Here is a 24,098-nt window from a genome sequence, read left to right as displayed (position 1 = left end):
CGGTCGGATGCGGAGCGGGAGACGGGGCCCAGAGGTGAAGCTCCCGCCGGAGCCAGGCCCCGCCCCCGGGCTGCGTCACCCACTGCCCCAGCCAATGAGGTCTCCGAGCCTCGCCCCTAACCCCCAGCCCCAGGTGTGCGCCAGGTTGCTCCAGAAGTGCTGGCACACTATGGGCGCCGCGGCACCGCCCCCACACGCCTGCCCTGGGTTCGGGTCACGATCCGGGATTCCAGGTGAGGAGGCCCCGGGGGAACGGGACCAACTCTTCCCCTGACCTCTGATAGGGGTGACAGAAGCGTTATTCCCGCCCGCGTTTTACAGATGAAGAGACTGCGACAGCGAGGGAAAGTGCTGGCCAGGAAGCGGCAGCTGGACCCACAACACCTGGTCTTTGGGGCCAAACCAGACTTAATTCTCCAGCTGTGCTAGTTCAGGGACGGGGGAGAGCCCGTGGGAGGCAGGGGGTCTGGGTTCCAGACTCCGCCCCCACCACCTTTGTGACTTTGCCCAAACTCCTCACCCTCTCTGGGCTGCAGTTTTTCAGCAGAATATGCCAGGCTTGGATGTCAGGACCTGTAGGGCCCCTTCCGTTCCAACCGCTGTGCCCCCAAACACAGACCTGCCATCAGCTGCCCAGCCCTGGGGGGTGAGCTGGCAGAGGGGGCAGCAGGCCCCCACTCTGGGCCCAGTGCTTTCTCTGCAGCCAGCCTCACAGAGCTGTGTGGGTAGGGACCGTGGTGCCCACATGCGGTCCAGGGACGTGAGCCCTGGAGAGGCGTGGACACCGGCTGGGCCAGGACATGCCTCCAAGAGAACTGCCCACAGCCCTCTAAACTGGGGCAGCAGTTCTAGAAGTCAAGCCAGCACAACGAGTGACATTAAGTTCCCCAGAGACATTCTCCACTGGGCCCATGGTGGGATGCAGAGGAGGAGGGGTGGCAGCATTGCCTGTGGCAGCCGGTTATAGATGACCCCTCCCCTCCTCCAGGGAATGGATAAGTAACCACATGGGACTGCTCATGGAACCTCACAGAGCCTCAGAATTGACCGGCAGAAGAAGAATGAGGTTTATTGCACGGCACCATTTATGTGAACATTTTCCAACACTCCCAAAGCGTTACTGGCTATTTTTTAAATAATATATTACCTGCCTGGAGATGGGTTGGAAGGTGACACATTACATATGTTAGAGGATGTGTCTGTGGAGAATGGAAGGCAAAGGAGAGCGGAGATGAGGAGGAAGGGGCGATGAATACAATAGCAGAATAAAACAGATGAGGCGCACCTGAGGCGCTCACGGGACGGGGAGGGGACACAGCTGGGCAGCAGCGGCGGAGCTGGACCCGAGCCCAGGCCGGTGGCCGTGAACTGGCGCTCAGGCTCTCCTGCACGGCCCCAGACTGAGGAGGGGGCAGGGCAGCGGGCAGAGCATCCTGGACTCGCCTCATGCTGCTCCAGGGTGCAGTGTGCCTGGAGGCCTCTTTCTGTGGAGGTGGGAGCTGGTGGGTCAGGAGAGGCTTTATGGGGGACCCTCTGAAGGTTGACAATACACCTTTGCAAGTATTTACCTCCTACCTGGTGCTAGGAAAAGTGCTTTTCCTAGGTCGTCTCATTTTATCTCCACAACAGCCCTGTGAGCTAGACAGTATTGCCAACCCTGTTTTACAGGTGGAGGAACTGAGACATAAACCGGGGACCCAGGAGAGCCAGCCAGTAAGAGGCTGAGCTGGGACTCCGCTGGTGTCCTTGCTGCCCTGACAGGAGAGAAGGGTAGGGGCAGGAAGTGGCGCTGAGGGAGCCTGAGTTTCGGCCGGGAGGGACCACAGGGACCAGGCTGAAGGGCATGGGGTTACACAACAGAGTAGAGGCCTTCTGCAGAAATCAGGGCAGGACGGTACTTCTCGGAGAGTCCTGGAGGGCTGAGTGCGGGAAGCTGGAGGCAGGGGCCGACCGACACGGTGGGTCAGGCCAAGTGCACAGCAAGTGGGCCAGGCGGGCCGCGCAGGCTGGTGGGAAGGCGGGGCGAATGGGATTGTGCACCCTTGGGACTTCCAGGTGGAGGTGAACATGCGCTCCAGGGGCCCGGAGCTGTGGGGAGAGATGGGGCCGGAGATGGGGCCGGAGATGGGGCTGGACAGGGTGAATGGGCATCTGGGCTGTGACAGAGGTCACAGAGATGCCCAGGAGAGGATGTACCTCAGAGATCGTAGAATGAGGACGCACTCTGTGAGCTGACATGGTGCGTTTTCCAAATTTGTGGTTAAGTGACAGATGCAAAATGCAAGACCGTGTATGTAGGGTGCTACCTTTTGCATAAGAAATAGGAGGAAATAAGAAAATATTCATGTGTCTGCTTTTTTTTTTCTTTCTCTTTTTGAAAAAAAAAAAAAAAGAGAGATGCAAAGAGGATAAGACGGCAGTTACCAGGTGCGGGTGGGTACCAGTGGAGGGGCCAGGGAGCTGTACTTCTTTGAGTTTAACTTGATGCATAGATCTGGCTTTGGAACCAATTTAATCCTTTATACACTTAAAAAAAAATCATCAAACATTAGAGGAAAAAAACTTATAGTGGAACATAAGCAGAAACAAATGAACCGAACTGTATTTCAAATTAATGACATAACCATAGTGAGGGGGGGCTTTGGAACACAAGACTTTGGCTGTATATCCTCCAGGCTACGAACAGCAGGACTGCAGATAAATATTGACCTCCGCTTTTGGCAGTGGTGTGGGATGGCAATTCTGAAACTATTTTCTGTGATTTGTAGGAATGAGCCAGAAGAAAATAGACTGAGGATGATGGGAGTTGGGTTTGTCACTCTCAGAGAAACAAGTTACAAATATGGAAAGACAGAAGGCTAGAGTGGACCCAGAGCTAGAATTGAAGGTATCAGCGTGAACTCATGGTTTTTGATTGATACATAGATAGCTGGAGAAATAGGTATAGATATGTGTGTCTACTATTCTTACATATTTTTATTTATACTTTTCGGATCTGTCCTCTGAAAAGGGCTAGAAGCAAAAATACTCCAAAAACAATGAGCACAGCCAGCACCCAGATCTTGGTTTCTAAGTACCATTTTACACAAAAAGGAAAGAGCCCTTTGGGGAAATGAGTGATTGCTAGGGCTGGGCAGGACAAGAACAAGGTGAGCCTGTAACATCTTATGCCAGAAAACAAGGAAGTCTTCAAAAAACGACAGGGGCTTGTTAAAAGCATGCAGGAGTCAGCTTGAAGGGGGTTTCACTGGCTAAATCTGGGACAATTTGAACATCAAAATAAATAACGTTAATAACAGAATGTTCATGGAATAAGGAATCCTTGAGTCCATCAATGAAAGAAATGAATAAAGCAGTGGAGGAGACAAAGCTCTCCCTTACATAAAATGCTAAGTAATAACTGTAGAAAGTAATGTGGAAATGCAGAATCATTTTGCAAGATTCTCAGCAATAATCGATTCAGGCAGGAGCCATCAGTGGAGGCTCGATCTGGTAGAGACCAGGAACAGGATATTTACACAGTTTCAAAGTTCCTTCCTCACGTTTACTGTAAAATTACAAATTACAAAAGTAAAAATACTTTTACAAAAGTAAAAATAGATTACAGTGGATTAATCCTGCAAATACAGCCAGAACCAAATATCAAAGTTACCGTCACCAATAACGGGGACAGACTGACATCACAGGCCTCCTGAAGTGATCCCTAAGAATGACAAACATCACGTGATGAATAGTGACCCTCCAGAGACGTCCACACCCCGATACTCAGAACCTGTGAAGATGTTATCTCACGTCTTTGCGGATGAGATTAAATTAAGGATCTTCAGACAGGGAGATTATTCTGGATTATCTGGGTGGGCCCAATGTAAAAGAAGGATCCTTAAAAGATAGAAGAGGTTAGCAGAAGAGTCAGAGATTCTAAGATGCTGCAATGCTGACTTTGAAGATGGAGGAAGGGGCCACCAGCCAAGGTATGTGGGCACCTCCGAAAGACAAGGAAATGGATTCTCCCTACAGCCTCCAGAACGAACGCAGCCCTGTCACACTTTGACTTTAACCGGTGAGACCCATGTCAGACGGCTGACCTCCCAAACTGTAAAATAAGAAATTCGTGTTTTTCTAAGCCGGTAAGTTTGCAGTCATTTGTTACAGCAGCAACAAGAAACAAATATACATCCCTTCTGTAGTATCCTTGACAAAAATGCATAACTCGAATGTAATTCTGAGGACCCGTAAAATAAATGCAGATTATGGGACATTCTGAATAACCTGCCTGTTCTCTTACCAAAAAACTTAGAATCATGAAAGACAAAGAAAGGCAGGTGAAAGGAGACTAAAGTGACATGGCAGGTAAGTGCAAAACGTGGTCCTGGATTTGACCCCGGCCTGGGGGGACAATTGGCAAAATGTAAGTGTGAACTGGGAGTTCCGTAGTAGTCCCATGTTCACGTTACATTTCCAGATATTGAAAATTGTGCTGTGATTACATAAGACAAAGTCCTTGTTCTTAGGAAATACTCTGAGATATCAAGCAAAGATATTTAGTGAAGAGGTGTGGTTTCCGCGACCTAATCTACGACGGCGCAGGGGAAAAAACCTCTCTCTCTTTTTCTATCTTGCATCTTTATTTATCTGTGTTTAGAGAGAGAGAGAAAGCAAATGTTATTGATGGGAGAATCTGGGGAAGGGGACATGAGAGTTCTTTTTTTGCGCAATTCTTGCATCTTCCCTGAGACTGTGAGATTGTATTGCAACAAAAAGGACAAAGCAGACAGTATCCCCTCCTGATCGGGCTCGTGGGACTTGAGAAGGTGTGGCCCCGCAGGCGCACGGGGGAGTTGTGTCCAGCCTCGGTGTTCTGAGGGTGACTTTGGACTTGCCGGAGAGCACAGATGAACTGAGGAGACGGTGGTACCTCCTTGGAGAGCCGCTCAGAGAACCTGACCTGCTGCCACGTCTCCTCTCTCAGCGATTCTGCAGAGAGAGAGGTGGTTGCTGAAACAGTAAATGCCCCAAAGTGGAAGTGAGGGAGTGGGGGTGAACGTGAGGAGGCCTCTCTAGTGGCTCCCCAGTTAAGAAGGAGAAGAAGAGGGGGCTGGGCCTGGGGCCTGCTGGCTGAGTTTGGTGCACTCCACTTCGGCAGCCCAGGTTCGGTTCCTGGGCCTGGACCTACACTACTCATCAGTGGCTGTGCTGTGTCGGTAACCCACATGCAAAATAGGGGAAGATGGGCACAGATGTTAGCTCAGGGAGAATCTTCCTCAGCAAAAAATAAAAAAAAAAAAAAAAAAAAAAAAGAAGAACCAGAACAAGAATAAGAAGACCAAGGCTGTGCCAGAGAGTGGGCATGAGCTGAGAGATGGGCTCAGGGACACCACCAAAAAGAAGAAGAAGACAAAAGTGGGGGAAGTGGTTTCTGAGCTATGAGACGCTTTAAGCCTTGTGTCCTCTTGCTGTTGGAGGAGTGGAGCACAGGTGCCGGACAGGGTAGAGAGTTCCGGCACGTCTGGCTGCTACCTGAGACTTGGACCGTGTTACCTGGTGTGGTCATCCCATCTCGTCCTGCTTTAATAATATGGGCCACAAAGGAGCAGATGTGACCCCACTGGCTTCTCAGCTTGTTCAAGTTGGGAAGCCTGACCTTCAGACCCGGCGCTGCCCAGCCGCCATCCGCAGGCCGTTCTCAATGTCGTTCTCCTCCACTGGTTTGCCTTTCTCCCCGCTCTATTCTAAAAGCTTATAAAAATGAAATAAAAGCTTGGTGAAGTGGTGTAACAAGCCTGCTGTTTACTGGAGTGGGTCCCATGCCTCCACCTGTGCCTGGAGGAATTGGGGCTTCGTGAAAGTTTGTGGACTAAATGCTTGACCTGCTACCTGGATGGGTCATTTTCACAGGAGGAGGTGGAACAGCCTGCTTCCCTTGGGTACAAGGAGCCGGGAGTGAAGGTCAGCCTGCCCGTGTGGACACTGGGAACAGAGGCCAGCCCAGCCTCCCTCCCACAAATGTGAGTGATGCCTGCCTTTGCCCATCCCACGCCTGGGGCGTCAGGAGCAGATCCCCCTCCCAGGTGTTCAGCCCAGCATGACAGAGGAACCCTGGCATCTGCAAGCAAGCAGATCCGGTAAGGACAGGTTCTCGCTGGCGCTGCCTCTGTGCCCTGCCCCTGCCCAGGTGCATGCCCGCAGGGATGTGGCTGCCCATCCTGTCTCTGGAGGAGCTGTGGTGAGAGGCGGGAGGAGGGCAGGCGCGGGCGCCGCTGGGCGTGTTTCCTCCATGTGGTGTCTGTGTGGAAGCCTGAGCGCAGGGCTGCCAGCCAGGAGCAAGACATCGCCCCTGCCAGCCCTGCCCACCCCACCACTGCTGGACCGAACGGCTGGGAGGGCCCTGGCATTCCGTGTTTTGTTGCCCACAGAGACATAGGCACCCCTAATAGAGGTCACATGGTAGGTGAGTAAAGGAGGCCCCTGGAAACGTCCTCCCCAGGCCCCTGGAAAGTCGTCTGAGGGGACCTGGCATCCAGGCAGGCAGCCCTGGAGAATGGAGGGGGTGAATTAAAGGGGCGTATCACTCAGGGCCCAGGCGGCTTGGCTGTGGGGCCCCGGGAGCAGAGGAACATGCTCGCTCTTGCTATTCAGCGGGCCTGATCAGCCATCAGAGCTCCATGAGGACAGAAGTGACAAGAGTGGGGACACAGACAGCGGAGGCGCCCCAAGGGAGCTACTGTCCAGGCGGTGTGGACCCCCACTCGGTCACCCATAGCAGCCACAACACTCAACCCAGCGAGACCAGCAGGTGCATAGTCAAATTTGTCCCTCACAGAGTTGTCAAGGAGACTGGCTTTCAGGGGTGTAAATGCTCACAGAGAATCTCAGAAACATTTGGGGAAATAGACCTTCCTTCACACTGAGCAGATGGAAGTTTGGGCATCAAGGTCCGCATCTTAATGTAAATGTAAGTGTGATCTCCACTGGACATGGCTCCAGCATGGAAGAAGAATAAGGATGCAATGGGAGGCTGGGACCAGTGCAGTAGGCAGAAGAGATGATGATGACAAGGATGGGGCAGGGATTAAGATGGCCACGGTGGAAAACATTTAGGAGGCAGAAAGGGCAGAATCTTTGTGTGACTGAGGAGACTAGGGGTGAAAAGCGGGGAACAGTCTGAATGACACCCAGGTTCCTGGTCTGAGTAACTGGGTGGATAGCGGTGCCATTGGCTGAGATGGGGACCTGGGAGCCAGAGCAGGTGTAGGGGCCAGTAACGAATTCAGCTTTGGACATGTCTTTGGGGTCTGGAAAGCATCTAGGTCAAGCCCCTCATTTCCAGCTGAGGCAGGTGAGACCCAGAGAGCAGCGTGCCCCACCTCACACAGCAAGGGGCTGGCGAGAGCAAGGGGATTTCCTGCCCCACCTCCTCGCCATGGTTTAAAAGGTCTAATGAGAAGGGTGAAGTGGTGTTGCTTCTATTAACAGACCCCCATTCCCCTAACCTGCTCCCAGAAGCAGCCCCCTCAGGACACATGCGGGCCTCACAGGTGCTGCTCACAGGTGCATGAGGCCCATGATACCCAGCTCTCTACTTGGCCCATGTGTGAAAGTTTCTGTAATAAGTTCTGTCCAAACGTGTCTCGTGCGCTAGCAAATATCCCATTTTCCACCCCATGAATCTGGCTGGAGTCCCTGCCTGGGTTGGACACTGCGTTTCTTGGGCTCTTCCTCTGCCGCTCCGCTCCGTCCCACTCCGGAGCCTTGGGAAAGCTGGTCGGGCAACATCCATGTGGCTGGAGCCCGTCCTCCGTGGGCTGCGGCTCCCTGGGCTGCTTCAGTCTTCACTGAATTCTGCCTTTTTCTTTCTTTTCATAAACTTTTAATTTTGAATAACTTCAGATTTAAATAAAAGTGGCAAAGACAGTAGAGAGTTTTCACGGACCCTTCACCCAGCTCCCCTGAGCTCAACCTCTACGGAACCATGACACATTCCTCAAAACCGCCCTTTGCCTGTTGAAGTGAGAGCTGCCATTGTACAAAATGAGTACGATGGGGCCTCGTCCTCCAAGTCTGCAGGTGCGGGGAGGAGAGACGGCCCCCCGCCCCCAGCTTGTTCTGCTTTGGCCAGACTGTGCTGTGAGGTGATGGGGAGGCAGGCACGATGCTCTGAGCAGGGAGACCCTCAGCAAGAGGAGGAGCCTGACCCAGGGCAAGGCCGGGGCCTGCTGGATGGGGTGGGGAGGGAGAGGTGGGCATGGGAGGGGGCAAAGGGTGGTGCCAGGGACTCCCTTCCACTCCTCAGTGGTTCGCAGCCATGGCTCTTGGCCAGAAGAGGGGAGTGGCTCTCTTGGAATGTCACGCCTTTGTTTGGGGACATCCAGGGGAAATAAATAGGGACCCTCTTTCTATGGTAGCGCAAGGAAGTTGCCAGCCTCAGGGCGTTCTACCTCTGCCACTTGTTACCTGTCAGGTCTTGGGTAAGATGCTTGATTCCTCACCTGTGAAGTGGACGTGACACCACACCCCATGTGGTTATTGCAAAACTAGGTGAGAAGCTCCAGGTGACAGATCGTGCCTGGCACGGGAGGGAGCCCTCTGTCCATGGTCACCGTTGCCTTTATGTAGCATCCCTCCGCTGCGCTCGGCTTTCTCTTCCACTCCTGCTTTTCTGTCTCCAAATGTCCCTATGGAGGCATCGGGCTTCAAAATGCTCTGTTCACAGAAGGGGAATTTAAGGTCAGATAAAAATAGCTTGCGTAGACTGAGTGCCCTCCATGTGCAAAACACTTTCCACGCATTTTCTCATTTAATCCCTCCACCATTTAGCCCTCTGACATGGGTACTATTGTTGCAACCTCCCCCATTTTACAGAGAGGTTGAGGGACTGGCTCTGCCGGGCAGGGGCTCCGTGGAAGCATTTTCCCTCCAGCCCTTCAGCAGGAGGAGGCGGCGTGGAGAGGGTGGCTGTGAGGCCGGAGCTAGGAGCTCTCCACTGAAACAGCAGCACAGGCTTAGAGTTAAAGAAATAAAAGAAACGTGCAAAGAGGGCTGCAACGTTTAAGAGGTCACCCTCCCCGTGCCCCAGCTGCCAGCTGTCCCGGGGACACCTGCTGGGGCCTGAGCCTTCGCATCCATGTGGAGACTCTGCCCAAGCACGAGCATGTACATGCATCCACGTCTGCTCTCCTGCCGCTCCTCACCCTTCCTTCTCCGTCTACAATACGCCATGGACGTGATTCTGAGACCACGGGGCGACAGGCGGGCCCCGATGTGTGATTAGGTCCCCCCTACAAGCCCTTGGAAAATAAGTAAGAAATAGCCCAGAATAATATCCAAGACACATGGCTAAGTAGACGTAACAAAGTGGGTGCTGTGTTTTCCAAAATGTGTGAGACATAAGAGCAGCTAGACCGTTGGTTGATGGAGAAGCTGACCAGCAAAGAGACCACAGAAGATGCATCGACAATTCAACCAACACTGATAATAGTGAGGACCAGATAGTGGCAGGGCTGTGGGGGTGCTGCTGAGTCGGGGGAAAGCAGGCAACGGAGGAGGCATGGACTCAGCTCCTCTGCGTACCCCGAAAGCTGAGAGCAGACCATGCCTGCAGCTCCTGTGTCACGTGCGATCTTCGACCCTCGTGAGAGTCCTGAGTGGTGGGCGCTGTCATCCCCATTTTACAGGAGGGGAAACTGAGGCAGGGCACTTGCCCCCAGCCACAAACCTTTGAGGCCAGGCTGAGCTTTAAAGTCAGGGGCAAAGGTGCAACATCGTTGCTGATTTACCCTCAGTTTTTGAAAGTTTCCCTCCTGATTCTATGGCTTCGACAATTAAAATATTTTGAAAAAGGAAAGTGAGTCGTCATGGAAACCCTGAGCAGCATTTGGGCCCGTCTCTCCCCAGGCTCTCTTTTTAGGATCCTTGTGGACCTTGGGAGATTTGCTCAGAGGACAAGCTTTGGGGAACCCCGCCCTTCCTTTAAATCAGTGTGGTCCTTAGAGACATCCTGAACGACACGGCCCAGCCAACACTCACAAGCCGCTCTCTCTAGTGAGATGGCCACCTCCCTCACCAGGGTGTCCAGCTCGAAAATCACCCTGGCATCCCAGTCTGCCTCCGGCGTCATTGATGTGTCTTATTGACGTCCCTTAGTGACGCCCGCAGGCAGCAATCCAGGGCTTCCAAGGGCCTTCAGAGCACACAAGCCCATCTCCAATTTCCCTGGGCTGGTTCCTTACTCCCACACTCTATGGACAGTGGGCTGACAGACAACGTGCCCGAGAGCAAGGCAGCGACCACCACCACCGTGTCCCCGTCCTACAGTGAGAATGACATCTGCCCCCAAATCCTATCTACCAACTTCTTCCACATCTTCTTGCCAGACCACCTCTCCTTTCAGAACATCAGCCTTGAGATCAGCTGCTTCTTCCCCCAACATGTACAGGTGAGCGTGGCTCTGCCCAGCTGGCCTGGCCACCGAGCTCAGGTGAGTGCAGACACTGGCTCTGGTCTGGGAAGTGTCAGGCTGCAGGTGGACGCCACTCCCAAAGTGAACCAGGCAGGCGCTATGTGAGCCCAATTCATATTTTTAGCTGAATAAACACCCCAGGGCGGGGTCCAGTCTGAGCCCCGCTGGCTAAGTCTCCTTCATAGAACTCATGTAGGGTGTTGTCATTTTGATGGGGTTGGGACTTCCCCAGGCCGCACTCTCTGACCTTCTGTCAAGATGCAGAACAGTATCATCAGCCTGGAACAATTGCCACGGCAGCTGATCTTTTGTATCCTTTGTCGGTCAGTCGCTGACCACTGGCTGTCCCACTGTGGGGATGCGTAACTTCCTGGGTGAGGCGGCCCCTGTCAGATAGCAAAGAACATTTGCTGGAGAAGGTGGTAACCTGACCTTTTGGCTGCCAACACTCACGGGAACGGGGGGCCATTTGTACTGAAAGGGATCAGCTGGGGAACAGCATGGCCTATAGATGGTAACAGAGAGGGACATGTTGATTTTTTAAAATCGCGTGGGTGTGTAATGATAGAAATAAAGAAGAGAGGGGAAAGAAAAGCACTTGTTTACAAAATGGTGGCCAATAAACACAGAAGGAATAGCAGGGTTAGAAAAGATTAAACCACTGCTATGTACCCCACAATGAAATAATGGACATGGACAGGGGTCATCGATGGTGATGAACCACAGAGTGAAACATGGTTGGGGGACAGAGACAGGGTCTCCAAGGATCGCCCCATTGATTACCCGCCAAATACAAAGGGAAGACGATGCCTTGAATATCGATGGGCCCCGCGGTCCTGCCTGGACCAGGTGGTCACCCCGAGCATCTCTGATGACCCTGGAGACAGGCCAACAGCAGCCTCCTCGCTCCATATGGTGCAAAGTTCAAGTTCACTCTGCGGCTTCTCAGCAAAGACCTTTAACCTGAATCCTGTCATGGGGAAGCAATCAGACAAATCCAGAACAGGGAACCTGCTGCCGGACAATGGACCCACACTTCCAAAAAGGGAAAGGAAAAAAAACCCAGCAGGCAAAACATTTGAGACAAGAGCTATGAGACGTTTCGGGACAATGAGAGAAATTTGAACATGGACCATCTCTCAGTTGATGGTGTGGGACTGACGTTAAACTTCCCTGGGTTGTGGCAATGTGGAGAATGTCCTTATTCTCAGGAAATACATGCTGAGTCCTTGGGGGTGGCGTGTGCTGACTATAATTTCAAATGGATTAGTGAAAAATAAATGGATTAGTAAAAACATAAATTTTTATTAGTAAAAGATAAATATAATATGTTCCCCACTATGTGTGTGTGGAGAGAGAGAGTACACAGGCAAATCAACAAGAGTTAACAGTCTGTAAACCCAATGAAGGGCTGCAGGTGTTCACTGTTCTTGTCTTTTCAACTTTTCTGTGGGTTTGAACATTTTCTTTTAAATCGTGAAAAAATAAAGTGAGGAGAATACGCCCTCCCTCGCAGGGATGCTGTGAGACAGGACCGAGGGGACTTGAGGAAAGCTCCTCAGAAACCAAGCGGTGCTGGCCTGAATGCTGGTTCTGGGCCCCCGCCGGGAGGTCCCCGGGGATTCAGAAGGAAGATGACAGTCACGGCTAGTATTGGTCGAATTTGATCAGGATTTCCCAACCTCAGCACCACTGACATTTGGGGCCAGATGACTTTGCTGTGGGGCCGTCCTGTGCACTGGAGGATGTTGAGTGGCATCTCTGATCTCCACCCGCTAGATGCAAACAGTAGGACCCTCCCCACAAAGTCGTACAACCAAAACTGTCTCCAGACCTTGCCGCACATCCCCAGGGACAGGGGAGCAGACTGGCTGCTGCTGAGCCCTGGGGAATCACTGTCACTGTGTGGATTCTCAGGACAGCCCCAGAGGGCAGAATTTGTTCTCGTCCCCATTAGTGAGGATGAGGGAAGCAGGCACCGAGAGGGGAACCACCTTGCCCGTGGTGTCACTTACCTGCAGGACCTGGAGGAGCTGTATTAGGGATCCCTGGAAGCCCTGAGATTCCTGAAGGAGAAGGGCAAGTGGCTGGGGGAGCCCCCAACGATGGCGCAGGCCAGCCCTCCAGGGAAGCGCTGGGGCCCCTTGTCGTCTAGCCACCTGCAAACACACAAGGTGGCGCTGTCCCGGCAGGGTCTGCTCACCGGGGTCTTGGCCGGAGGAAGACTGGGAAAGTCTGGGCTGATCTGCCTCCCTTTCTCCCCTGTTTCCCCAGTCAATTATTTGGGGAAATAATTTGGGAGGAAAAAAGCCCTCCCAAGAACGGCCCTTATCTTGTATGTCCTATGTGCTCCCAAGTTCTTGGCAGAGGGTGGGAACCCTCTAAGTTGCCTCCGTTTGCCTCCTATGGTCCCCAGCTCTAATTCATGCTTTTAAGAAATAAACTCACCTGGGAATTCTCACGGACAGCCACTTGGCCCTGAGGTCACCCAGATGCAGACACAGCCCCAGCCTGGATCAGATGTCCCCAGGGGCCCGCAGCGAGCCATGCCCCCTGCTCCCCAGCCTCCTGGGCCTTTGTCCAGCCTGGCACCCACCGCCCCTGCAGCTCCTGCCCGCCTGCCTCTCTGGGGAACAGGGCAGGCCTGCCCTGTCTCGAGGCTATTTATAGAGGCAGAATCCTGCCAGAAATTCTACCCCAGAGGTCTCGGGTTACTGGTACTCTTTATACTCTTTACGAGGGGGCAGCTATTTATTGTGTCCTGGTGACTTGGGTGGCCTAGTCCTTCACACCCGCTCGCTGCCCACTGGGTCAGCCTGGGGGCTTCTGTTTCCAGCTCCACCTTTTCTTCCAGAATGCGGGCCAGCCGTTTCTGCTCACTGTGCCTCTCCTGAAAGCCAGTCTGTGGCTGCTGAAAGCATTCCTCCCTCCCAGGAGCCATCCTGTGGATTTCCTTTAACGCTCACAATAAGTCTACGACATATGTAATCTTGTTACCCCTCTGTTACAGATGAGGAAACTGGGGCTCAGCGGTGGAGTGACTCACCTGGGCCTATGGCCAGCAAGAGGCGGAGCCAGAGCTTGAACCTAGGCAGTCTGATTCCCTCTTCACTGGGGCAACAGCCACCTCAGTCAGGGAGGAGGGAAGGGGGTCAGGGAGGGCTTCTCGGAGGAGGTTACACTTTTGTGGATTTGCACATGCATGTCTTAGTTACCCCGCTTGCCCCCCTGGAGGCAGGGGACCCAGGTGGGCTGGTCCACATCTCTGTCCCCAGCAACCAGCGCTGGCCCTGGGGCAGGCCAAGGGGATTCAGTGACTCTGATAGATGAATGCGTGAGGAGCGTTCATTCTGGTCCCAGCCTCGTCCTCACCAACCTCTGGTCCTGCTGCTGCAAGCCCCTTTGTCAGCCCTTGCTTACCAGGACAGCCCGCTGCCCTTGACACCCGGCAGCTGTAGCACCAGATCCTGCCTCCCCAGACCCTGGCAGCGAGCCCCTCGGCAGGGTGGGCCAGGGAAAGGGCAGCCCCCAGCAGCAGCATGCAGAGCAGCAGCCTGGGGACAGGACATGCAGGGCGAGGAGGTGGCCCACCTGCACCTGGAACCGCCTCTCTGCGGGATGGCTTCCCTCAGGGCTGGAGGGGAAGGGGCCAGAAATGCATATGGACGAACAGGAGGAGCCCAGCCTCCCGACCTCGGAGGACTCCACATCCAGCCCCCACCCCAGCCTCCTGCCTCCCCCCCCCCAGTCCCCGCTGTGTTTGGTCAAGCCCACCTCCTGCCTCTCCCCTCCCTCGCCCCAAGGGCAGGGCGGCTGCTATCCCTCACTTTTTCCTTCACTAGGAATCCCTGTGAGCATGGTCCCCAGCCCCCATCTGCTTCCCTGTGTCTGTGCGGCTCATCTTAGTGCTGATCATCAGCCAGGCAGGTGACAGGGCAGGGCCCAGGTGGAGGTGGGGGCGGGGATCCCAGAAGCTGTGTTGTGGGGGAGCACCCCAAGCGCTTCTGTTGCCCCTCCCCCGCCTTGAAATCCAATTTTAAAAAACTGGAACAGCTTACCTTGTACTGAAAAGATTAGAATTTGTGTTTCCAAAATGTGGGTTGGTATTCAAACACACATAATTTTACTTAAAAAAAAAGGCCCACATCTGGTGAAAGTGACCTGTAGGTATTTATAGTGAACAGAGCAGGTCCCCCTTGAAGAAAGAGGACTGCGGGGAGAGGAGGAGGCAGAAGCAGGGGTAAGAGCACCCCCCCCTTAACAAAGGCCGAGGAGAACCGGCAGACTCAGCATCCCCCAGCGCTGCCGGCAGTGGTGCCCTCAGGACCCTGAGGCCGGAACTCATGACCCCCACGCCCTCCGCCCCGCTGCGGCTGCAGGGCCCCAAGTGTCTGATGGAGGAGGTCACTTCTGGCATGAACTGCGCGTGACAGATCCCGGGAGATGGAGGTGAGTTCACCACGAACATTGTGCTCCGGCAGGTTACGATGATGCGCTGTGAAACACATCCTCTAGACTGCAAGAATTACCCGCACGGCTCCGTATTCAATGGCTCCCTCCTCCTAAGCCTTCATTTTTAAGAAGCAACTGTTTTAAGGATGAATTCGCTTCCTTTACAAGTGAGACTGACCCTCGATGCTGGGAAAACTGGAAAGCCACATGTAAAAGAATGAAAATTGACCATTCTTTTTCACCATTCACCGAAATAAACTCAAAATGGATCAAAGACCTAAAGGTGAGACCTGAAACCATAAGGCTTCTAGAAGAAAACGTAGGCAGTACACTCTTTGACATCAGTATTAAAAGGATCTTTTCGGACACCATGTCTTCTCAGAGAAGGGAAACAATAGAAAGAATAAACAAGTGGGACTTCATCAGATTAAAGAGCTTCTTCAAGGCAAATGAAAACAGGATTGAAACAAAAAAACAACCCACTAACTGGGAAAAAATATTTGCAAGTCATGTATCTGACAAAGGCTTAATATCCATAATATATAAAGAACTCTCACAACTCAACAACAAAAAAATCAAACAACCCGATCAAAAAATGGGCTGGAGACATGAACAGCCATTTCTCCAAAGAAGATATATGGGTGGCCAACAGGCACATGAAAAGATGTTCATCATCGTTGATCATCAGGGAAATGCAAATCAAAACTACACTAAGATATCACCTTACACCCATGAGAATGACAAAAATATCTAAAACTAATAGTAACAAATGTTGGAGAGGTTGTGGAGAAAAAGGAACCCTCATACACTGCTGGTGGGAATGCAAACTGGTGCAGCCACTATGGAAAACAGTATGGAGATTCCTCAAAAAATTAAAAATAGAACTACCATATGATCCAGCCATTCCACTACTGGGTATCTATCCAAAGAGCTTGAAGTCAGCAATCCCAAAAGTCCTATGCACCCCAATGTTCATTGCAGCATTATTTACAATAGCCAAGACATGGAAGCAACCTAAGTGTCCATCAACAGATGAATGGATAAAGAAGATGTGGTACATATATACAATGGAATACTACTCAGCTGCAAAACAGAACAAAATCATTCCATTTGCAATAACATGGATGGACCTAGAGGGAATTATGTTAAGTGAAATAAGCCAGTTAGAGAAGGATAATCTTTGTATGACTCCACTCATGTGAAGAATTTAAACCTGTGGACAAAGAGAACAGATTAGTGGCTACCAGGGGAAAGGTGGGGTGGGGGGTGGGCACAAACGGTGAAGTGGTGCACCTACAACACGAATGACAGACAGTAATGTACAACTGAAATTTCACAAGATTGTAACCTAACATTAACTCAATTAAAAAAAAAAAAAAAAGACTGACCCTCGAAACCAAGAGGACAGAGCCGAGGGAAGCTTGTGCACCCGAGGCGGCTCAGAGCTTGGAGAGACTGGACAGGCTTCTAGGCTTCCAGGCACCCGTCTCCCTGGGTCCTCTGTGCACAGCTCTGGTCTTCTTATCCCCACTTACAGAGGGGGGAGACCAAGGCAGAAAGGATATGACTTGCCAGTCACAGAGCAGGTCTGGCCAGGGCAGGGCCAGGGCAGAGGCCTATGGTGAGGAAGCCTGGGTCCCGATCAGGCCCACCCCCACCCCAGCGATGCCCGGTCCAGTCCCCATCCCACCCTGTCCTGGGGTCGGTATGTTGGCTGCCCCAGAGACAGGCCTGGAGTTGGTACCTGTCCTGCTGACCCCCTCCCTTCCTTCTTTCACAGGTTCGGGCTCTGGATCCTCCATCTCCTGGATGACATCTGGGCCCTGCCATGGGCAGTGGGCTTTCTGTGCACCTGTACCAATGAGCAGCACCTCCCAAGGGGGATGCCCCAGCATGGCCGACAACCCCGCACCGTGCCCAGCCTCCGAACGTCCCCATGGGGTGGGGCTGAGGCCCTGAGAGGGCACGGGGCTGGCCCGGACTTGCAGGGCAAAACCCAGGCAACCTCTGGGTCCTGCCAGACGGTGGGCATTGGAAACGCTTCTGTGAGACACTGGAGCGGGCTCTGGGATGGGGAGGCCCCAGGCCCCACACGGGCAACCTCTCTCTGCTCCTGCATGTTGCACAGCTCCTGCTTCGTGTCAGCCTCAAGGCACAGACCTGGGCAATGCGTCTTCAAGCTCTTGGGATCACAGACCCCTTTAAGAGTTTGAAGAAAGTCCCAGACCCTCTGCAGGCAAGGACACTGTGCACAGACTCACAACACTGGGGCCATAGCATCAGGGACAGCCCTCGGCCAGTCTCCAAAGTCAGCTCAGAATCCCACGTGTGCAGTGAGTCATCAGGACCCCCCTTTGATGACCACGCTCCTGTGTGTGGGAACCAAAATACCTGTGCCTCCTCTAAATATGTGTAAAGAGTGCTGGGTGAAAGAGGCCCCTGTTTTTCACACAGTCCTCTCTCCCACACTGGGTTTATGGCTTTCAACACCCTTCTGAAGAGGGAAATGTCCAGAAGAGTTGAATTGAGGATGTTCCCTCTTCCCACCCAGAATGTCCTGCACCAGTTCCTGAGCGGAACATGCATACCATGGATGCCAAGGAGGATTCACTCGTCAGTGGGACTGGGGTGTCAGGAATGGGGTGGGGCGGTGCCTTTAACACAAATCTTAAATACCTAATAAGATGCAGAACGTTCAGACATCACCAACATTTTCCCACCAAATTCCAGATTTGAGGAGACCCAGGCCTCTGCACCGAGATGAATAGGCACCTACTGTGTGCTAAGCATACACCCATTTTACAGATGCGGACACTGAGGCTCAGCAAGGATGGGTGACTTGCCCAGGTCACAGTATGTTGTGGAATCAGCCAGAGAAAGTGGGGGTGCCCCGTCGTCTGAGATGTGCTTTACAAAGCAGAGCACTCACCAACACTGCGCCGAGGCCGGTGGGGCGTGGAGAAAATGAGGGGCAGGAGAGCAATCCTGTGATGGGTCCCAGGGCTCTGAGCCTCCTGAACGGCAGCTTTACTGTTTCTGTTAAAAGAAGGAGAATTTGGTCTCCAGAACTCACCACCCATCTTGACTAACGCTGATACACCTGCCTCAGGCCCACCCCCTAGCAGGTAACCAAGCTCTGAGTCAGGGATTGCCCCTGCTTTGCTCTCTTTGACATCTAGAAAAATTGCAACCAACCTGTGCTCCTCTGCCAGCAGATCCTTTGCCCTGCTGAGCTCCCGTCCCACCCCGCCCGCCCCTCCATGGTCACGAGCACCGCCTCCATCCTCAGCTCTGCTATTCCGCCTGCTCAGGGCATGCTGTCACAGAAAAGGCCACTCATGATGCTTGTTAACACGGCCAGACAGACTTTATCCAGGGCTATCCCGACAGGTGTAGGGACCACAACAAGGAAAAGGGATTTATAGCCAAGGAGGAGATTGGAGTGGAGGCGTCTGTGGGTGGAAGATGACTAAGATGGTCAGGCGATTCTTACTAAGCTGACCTAACAGGACTCTTGCTGAAAGGAGGCCGGCCTGGGGCCTGAGACACCCTGGGGAGTGTGGGGGATGAGGGATCTGATCAGATATCAAGGACATCAGGTATCAAGGGTGGGGCGTTCTCACTAAACTGACTTAGCAGGATTCTTGCTCTTGATGACAAGGCCCAAGGACAAGGTCCAAGGGCGTAGGGGAGACTGACTAAAGTTCGGTTAAGGAGCGAGAGTCTGTCAACCCCTGAAGCCTTCCTTCTCTTCTTTCCACTCTGAGGCTTCCCCGCTCCTCCGTCTGCCTTGGAGTCTCTGTCAGGTGCAAGTGATGCTGGCCCACTCCCTTGCTCCAGTCGGCTCCGAATAAGTAGCCTTTGCTTGTTCTCATGTGGTTCCTTTTCAGTGATTCCCACAGCTGTATCCCCTGCTCCTAGAACAGCACCGGGAACCAAGGAGATGGTCCATAAATATTTGTGAACTTCCTGACTGAATACAGGAAGCCTTCCAAGATGCCCGGCGAGGTCAGCTCCCCACCCGGTGGACCCCCGAACCCCTGTGCTTCCCTTGGACACAGCACTGACCCCACCCCGCTGTGGGGCCATTCCCTTTGTAAGTGTCTGACTCCTGTCCCCTCCCCCAGGCTCTGAGCTTCTTGAGGGGGAGCCCTGTCTGGTAGAGATGCCTGGTACCCCGTGTTGGGACCCTGCCCATCTCCTCGTGGCCCTCCCTACCCAAGGAAGCTTCCAGCTGCAAGCTCCTGCCACCCTCCGCTCAGCCAGCTCTAAGCAGACCTCGGGGATGCCCTGGAAGCAGCCCTCGGCCAATGGCCGATGAGAGTTGAAGGACCAACACCTCAGTTCCCTCCCGCCCCCTCCCTGTGGCATGATGCTTCTCCTGGAGGACACAGCGGGACTGAGGCCCACCTGGTGGAGTAGAACCTGCCCACAGACTTCCCGCGGCCCCTGCCCGCTCCCCGCCTAACACTCCCGGCTGCATTCAAATCCTGCTCTCTGGGTCGGCTTCTGGGAGAACCCATCTAACACAGCACCTAAGCTGCTAGAGCACAGTAGAAATGAACTTGTCGTTCAAATGTGGGTCATGAGTTAAGAAAATGTGTCAGTCTGTGAAGGTGGTTAACTTTGGAGGAGTTTCTGTGTTTAGCCAGGCATGGGGAAAGGGTACCACTTTAGCCTGCCTTCCTTCCTTCCTTCATTCAGTAAACACTGTTGAGGACGCACTGGGCGGCATGCTGCTTGGGCAGTAGAGAGCCTACCATCTCTGGCAGATGGGAGATGCACGTCCCCAGCGATGTGGCTGCTGGCATGAGCCGGGGAGTGTCTGTCTGACTTTCCCAGGGCTCAGTGAATTGGCCCTAAAGGGTGGTTGCTCAAGTCTTCGGTGCTGGCTCTACGCTCTCCCTGCACTGCCAGTGGGCACAGTTCTGTTCCCCAGGAGCCAGAACCCTTGTAGGGAACGCATGTATGACAGAGCACACCCTGGATCCTGTTTTGGGGGTAGAGCAAATCCAAGAAGGATCTCATCCCTGGGGACAAGCAGCCGAGGCTGGGGTTCGGAGGCCTGGGCGCAGCAGGAGAGCTGTTTATTCGGACACGCAGGCGTGAACCACAAGAATGGATGAACACAATGTGGTGTATACCGAGGGCGAGGAGAAATAGCTTTTTCCTCTACTCTTTTAAGTTCTTGACTGGCTCCTAGGTTTAACAAAAGACAGACGAATGAGAAAGGCATAGAAATTTGTTAATGTAAGTTTTGTGTGACATGAGACGCTGCATATCCTTATGAAGGCCTGAAGAAAAGGTTCAACCTGTGTTTTGACGCTGGTTTGAAGAGTGGAAAGCGGCGGAAAGACGTGACAGGACAAAGGGTATGCGTGTACTGAGCCGCGGGAAGCTCAGCAAAGCCTGTGGCTCAGGTGCCTCTCTGTGTCCCTGTATTTCTGCAGACAAGGAGGGCACCTCGCACACGAGGGTCCTATGACCCTCTTCAGGGAGTCACACAGTCCTTCCTGCACGTGCTGTTTCTCACGTCCTTCAGCTTAAAAGATTCAATATGCCCAAGTGCCATATTTTGGGGTAGCATGTCCTGAATCCCATTGATACACATGATGGAATATTACTCAGCCTTAAAAAGGAAGGAAATTCTGACACACGGGACATGGATGAACCTTGAGGACGTCATGCTAAGTGAAATAAGCCAGTCACAAAAGGACAAACACTGTGTGATTCCACTCACATGAGGTCCCTGGAGGAGTCACATTCACAGAGGAAGAAAGCAGAATGGTGGTTGCCGGGGGCCAGGGGGAGGGGGCGTGGGGAGTTATTGTCTAACGGGGATGGAGTTTCAGTTTTGCAGGATGAAAAGCGTCCTGGGGATGGATGGTGTGATGGTTGCACAACATTGTGAATGGACTTAAAGCTGTGGAACTGCACATTTAAAAATGATTAAAATGGTAAATTTTATGTTATGTATATTTTATCACAATGAAAAAAAAAAAAAGAGTGAATTATACAGCCAGAACTGGGAAGCTGGGCCAAGGATGGGGGCCGACAAGATAAAGTGAGGCTGACACTGGGCTGTTCTGGGTGGCCTACCTGAGGCCATCAGTGGTGGTCAGGAAATGTCAGGCAAGGTGTGTGCACGTGGAAGGGTCAGACGAGCCAGGGGCACTGAGCAGGGACTGCGGCGGGCACTGTCTTTCTGTGAAAGGATGGAGGCATCTGGCTGGTTGATGGAGACACCAAGGCCTTCCACAGTGCCGGTCCCCAGGTGCTGGAATTTGGCCGTGGGCCTTGGCATTGCAGGGAGGAGGCGAGTGGGTCCTCCTGGACACAGCGTGCCCGTGCTGGCCAAGCACAGTCAGAGTGGGCCACTCTCTGTATTTCCAGTTCTACAGAAAAAAGGAACCCTAGGGCTCACGGCACCCACCTGCTCCCCTTCATGAAAGTCCAGTGACATTCAGTCAGCTCTCATCACTCGCAGCAGTTATGGTCTATGAGGTCACCATTTACCCTCCATTAGTGACTTCTGAATCGTTGCTCCTAGAGGAAATGCAGGGTTAGGTTCCTATGAGCTTCTGGTCACATTTTCATCAACTGATCCATACACACCCTTATGTTATGTGTGTTTTCTGCTTAAAGACCCCTTATTTGATATATACTGATGATTCATTAACGCTGAACTCGTGGCCATCAGCACAATCACTGGTGCCTGAACAAAGCTGATCTAAAGTGTTTTTCTCTGCAGGGCCCATCACAGCCTGCTCGTGCTTGGGAACGCCAGATCAGCTCTACTCCTGGGGGCTGTTTGCAACAGCTGAGTCACCTACAAAAAGCACAAAAATGTGAAATAAATAAACAGACCACAAGAAGGACACTTGTTTGCAGCAGGAGAGCTGACACAAGACAGCAGAGTCGCCTGCTCGACCTCAGCTGGGAATGGGCATATTGGGCAACTCAGATTTTTTTTTCCTGCTCTAGGCATGTCCATAAACGACCCCAAAAGAGCTGTGAGTGTTGACGTTGGAGTTACAAGTAAACTTTAGTGAGCAGGCAAATTCACAAACGCAGACGCTGTAAATAATGAGGGTCGACAGTTTCCATCCTGAGCTGGTCTCTCATTCTCATAGGTCTCTGGCCAGTACTTGGGCCATTTCCTGTCCAATAAGAAGAACAGTGGCTGGGAATGTCGTCTGGAAGATTATTATGGGCCCGGTAGATCTGCCTCTGACATTTGCAGGGCCCAGGGCAAGAGACTTGGGGTTGACCAACTGTCCCAGCTTGTCTGGACTGAAAGTTTTCCCGGGGTACAGGACTTTCAGTGTCCCAGGAAAGTCCCAGGCAACTGGTTCGAGCTGGTCACTCTACATGTCCTATGAAAACTATTTAAAAGTTTTAAATACAAACCATTTAATAGGACTGAAAATTAAAATCTTATTAAATGTTTTTACCAAAATAAAACGATTTGCAATTCTACTGTCTCACAACCATCTAGTTGCAAAGTAAAGAAGACGTGAAATTTAATGCATTATGGCCAGCCCTGTGAATATACAAGCTTAACAGCTTAATTTAATACAAACTTAATATTGCAAAATGCTCCTCAGCCTTTGTGGACAGCTACTGCCGATCTATCCCACGTTATATCACGGGCACCGGGTATTAGGACATAAAGGGCAGCAAGATAATGGACGCTTGCTGCTTATGGCAAACGCCACTTGATTATGCAACGCCCATTGCGTCCGTGCTGTTTGACAAGGATCTCACAAGTTAATTCTTCTTCTCTCTCTCCTAAATGCTCCACATGTCAGTCCTCCCCCTTCTTCCAAGCAGCATCTGGGCCTGATGTGAGCAGGGCACAACTACAAATCTTTGTGCCATGGGGAAGCCACCACCTTTTCTTTTGAGCAAATAAATCGAGAGATGTGGAGACGTGTTTCTCTGGGGCCTGATCGGCAAGAGCAAGATGCGGGATGTTTATGGCTCAACGTGTTGGCAACTGAGGCTGGATCCTAACCAGAGGAAAGGCCATGTGTGGGCGCATGGGTGTGAGAAAGACAGACTCAGAGAGAGAGATGGGGACCCGGGGTAGGGACCCCTGCTGCCCAGGGCGCAGGGTGGTTGTTAGGTACTGAATGTGTGCCTTCCCTGCAAATTCATATGTTGAACCCTTAACTCCCAATGTGATGATAGTTGGTGGTGGGGTTTCGGAGGTAATCAGGTTTAGATGAGCTCATGAGGGCGGGGACCCTGGGTGGGATTACTGTTCCTGTAAGAAGAAGAAGAGACACTGGAGCGCTTGCTCTCTGCCATGTGAGGACGCGGTGAGAAGGCATCTGTCTGCAAGCCAGGAATAGGGCCCTCACCAGGAGCAGAATCAGCCAGTACCTTGATCTTGGACTTTCCGCCTCCAGAGCTGTGAGATGTAATGGCTGCAGTTTAAACCATCCAGCCTGTGGTACGTTGTTACAGTGGCCCGCGTGGTGCTGCCGGGCACTGCCCCACACGCTGTCTGTCCATCACGGCTGACTTCACAATGACCCTCTGGGGTATAATAAAAAATAAATATTTGGGTTCTTTTTCCTCTGGCTTCTAGCACACAGCTCCTAAAACTCTTGGAATCTCTGGAGGGATGGGTGTCTTTTCTATGCTAATGAGATGGCCGGTGATCCCTAAACAGCTTCAGGATGGGGGCCAGTCACCAGAAAGACCAAGGCTTGATTAGAAGGTTGGAACTTTCAGCTCCACCCTTGACCCCTGGGGAGGAGAGGGAGGCTGGAGACTGAGTTAATCACCAACGACCAATGATTTGATCAATCATGTCTATGTCATGGGACGGCCAGAAAAACCCCTCAGTGACGGGTTCAGAGAGTGTCCAGGTTGGTGGACACATCGACGTGCTGGAGGGTGGTGCTCCCGGGGGGTGGAAGGAGCATGGAAGCTCTGTGCGTCTTCCCTCTGCCCTGTGCATCTCTTCCATTTGCCTGTTGCTGAGTTGTATCCTTTTACAATAAGTGGTAATAGTAAGTCAAGTGTTTTCCTGATTTCTGTGAGCCCTTGGAGCAATGGGAACCTGCAACGTTGTAGCCAAGCTAGACAGAAGTGTGAGGAACCTGGGTCCAGGCCGGCCCCACAGGGGCACTGGGCAAGGGGCTGAGAGCCAGGCCACGGGAACCTGCCCAGTCCTTTC

The 24,098-nt window shown here is 52.6% G+C and overlaps 1 long non-coding RNA gene across 7 annotated transcripts; it reads right to left on the bottom strand.

Moving 5' to 3' along the window:
• Window positions 1-2,556: 2,556 nt before the first annotated feature.
• LOC124230410 (uncharacterized) lies at window positions 2,557-18,290 on the bottom strand. Of its 7 annotated transcripts, none has more exons than XR_006886171.1 (6): window positions 18,104-18,290; window positions 17,838-17,944; window positions 11,240-12,615; window positions 10,704-10,842; window positions 5,642-8,700; window positions 2,557-4,974 (listed from the first exon to the last, which is right to left on the bottom strand). It is a non-coding gene; the product is annotated as an uncharacterized LOC124230410 (long non-coding RNA). The 7 variants fall into 7 exon arrangements; XR_006886169.1 differs by having other exon boundaries at window positions 2,558-4,974; window positions 5,539-8,700; XR_006886166.1 differs by lacking the exon at window positions 2,557-4,974 and having other exon boundaries at window positions 5,236-5,736; window positions 8,487-8,700.
• Between the last annotated feature and the right edge of the window lie 5,808 nt (window positions 18,291-24,098).

This window comes from Equus quagga, chromosome 19 (genome assembly GCF_021613505.1).
Source record: "Equus quagga isolate Etosha38 chromosome 19, UCLA_HA_Equagga_1.0, whole genome shotgun sequence".
Lineage (NCBI taxonomy): Eukaryota > Metazoa > Chordata > Mammalia > Perissodactyla > Equidae > Equus > Equus quagga.
The sequence above is the reverse complement of the archived record's forward strand: the minus strand, read 5'-3'. Positions and strand labels throughout refer to the sequence as shown.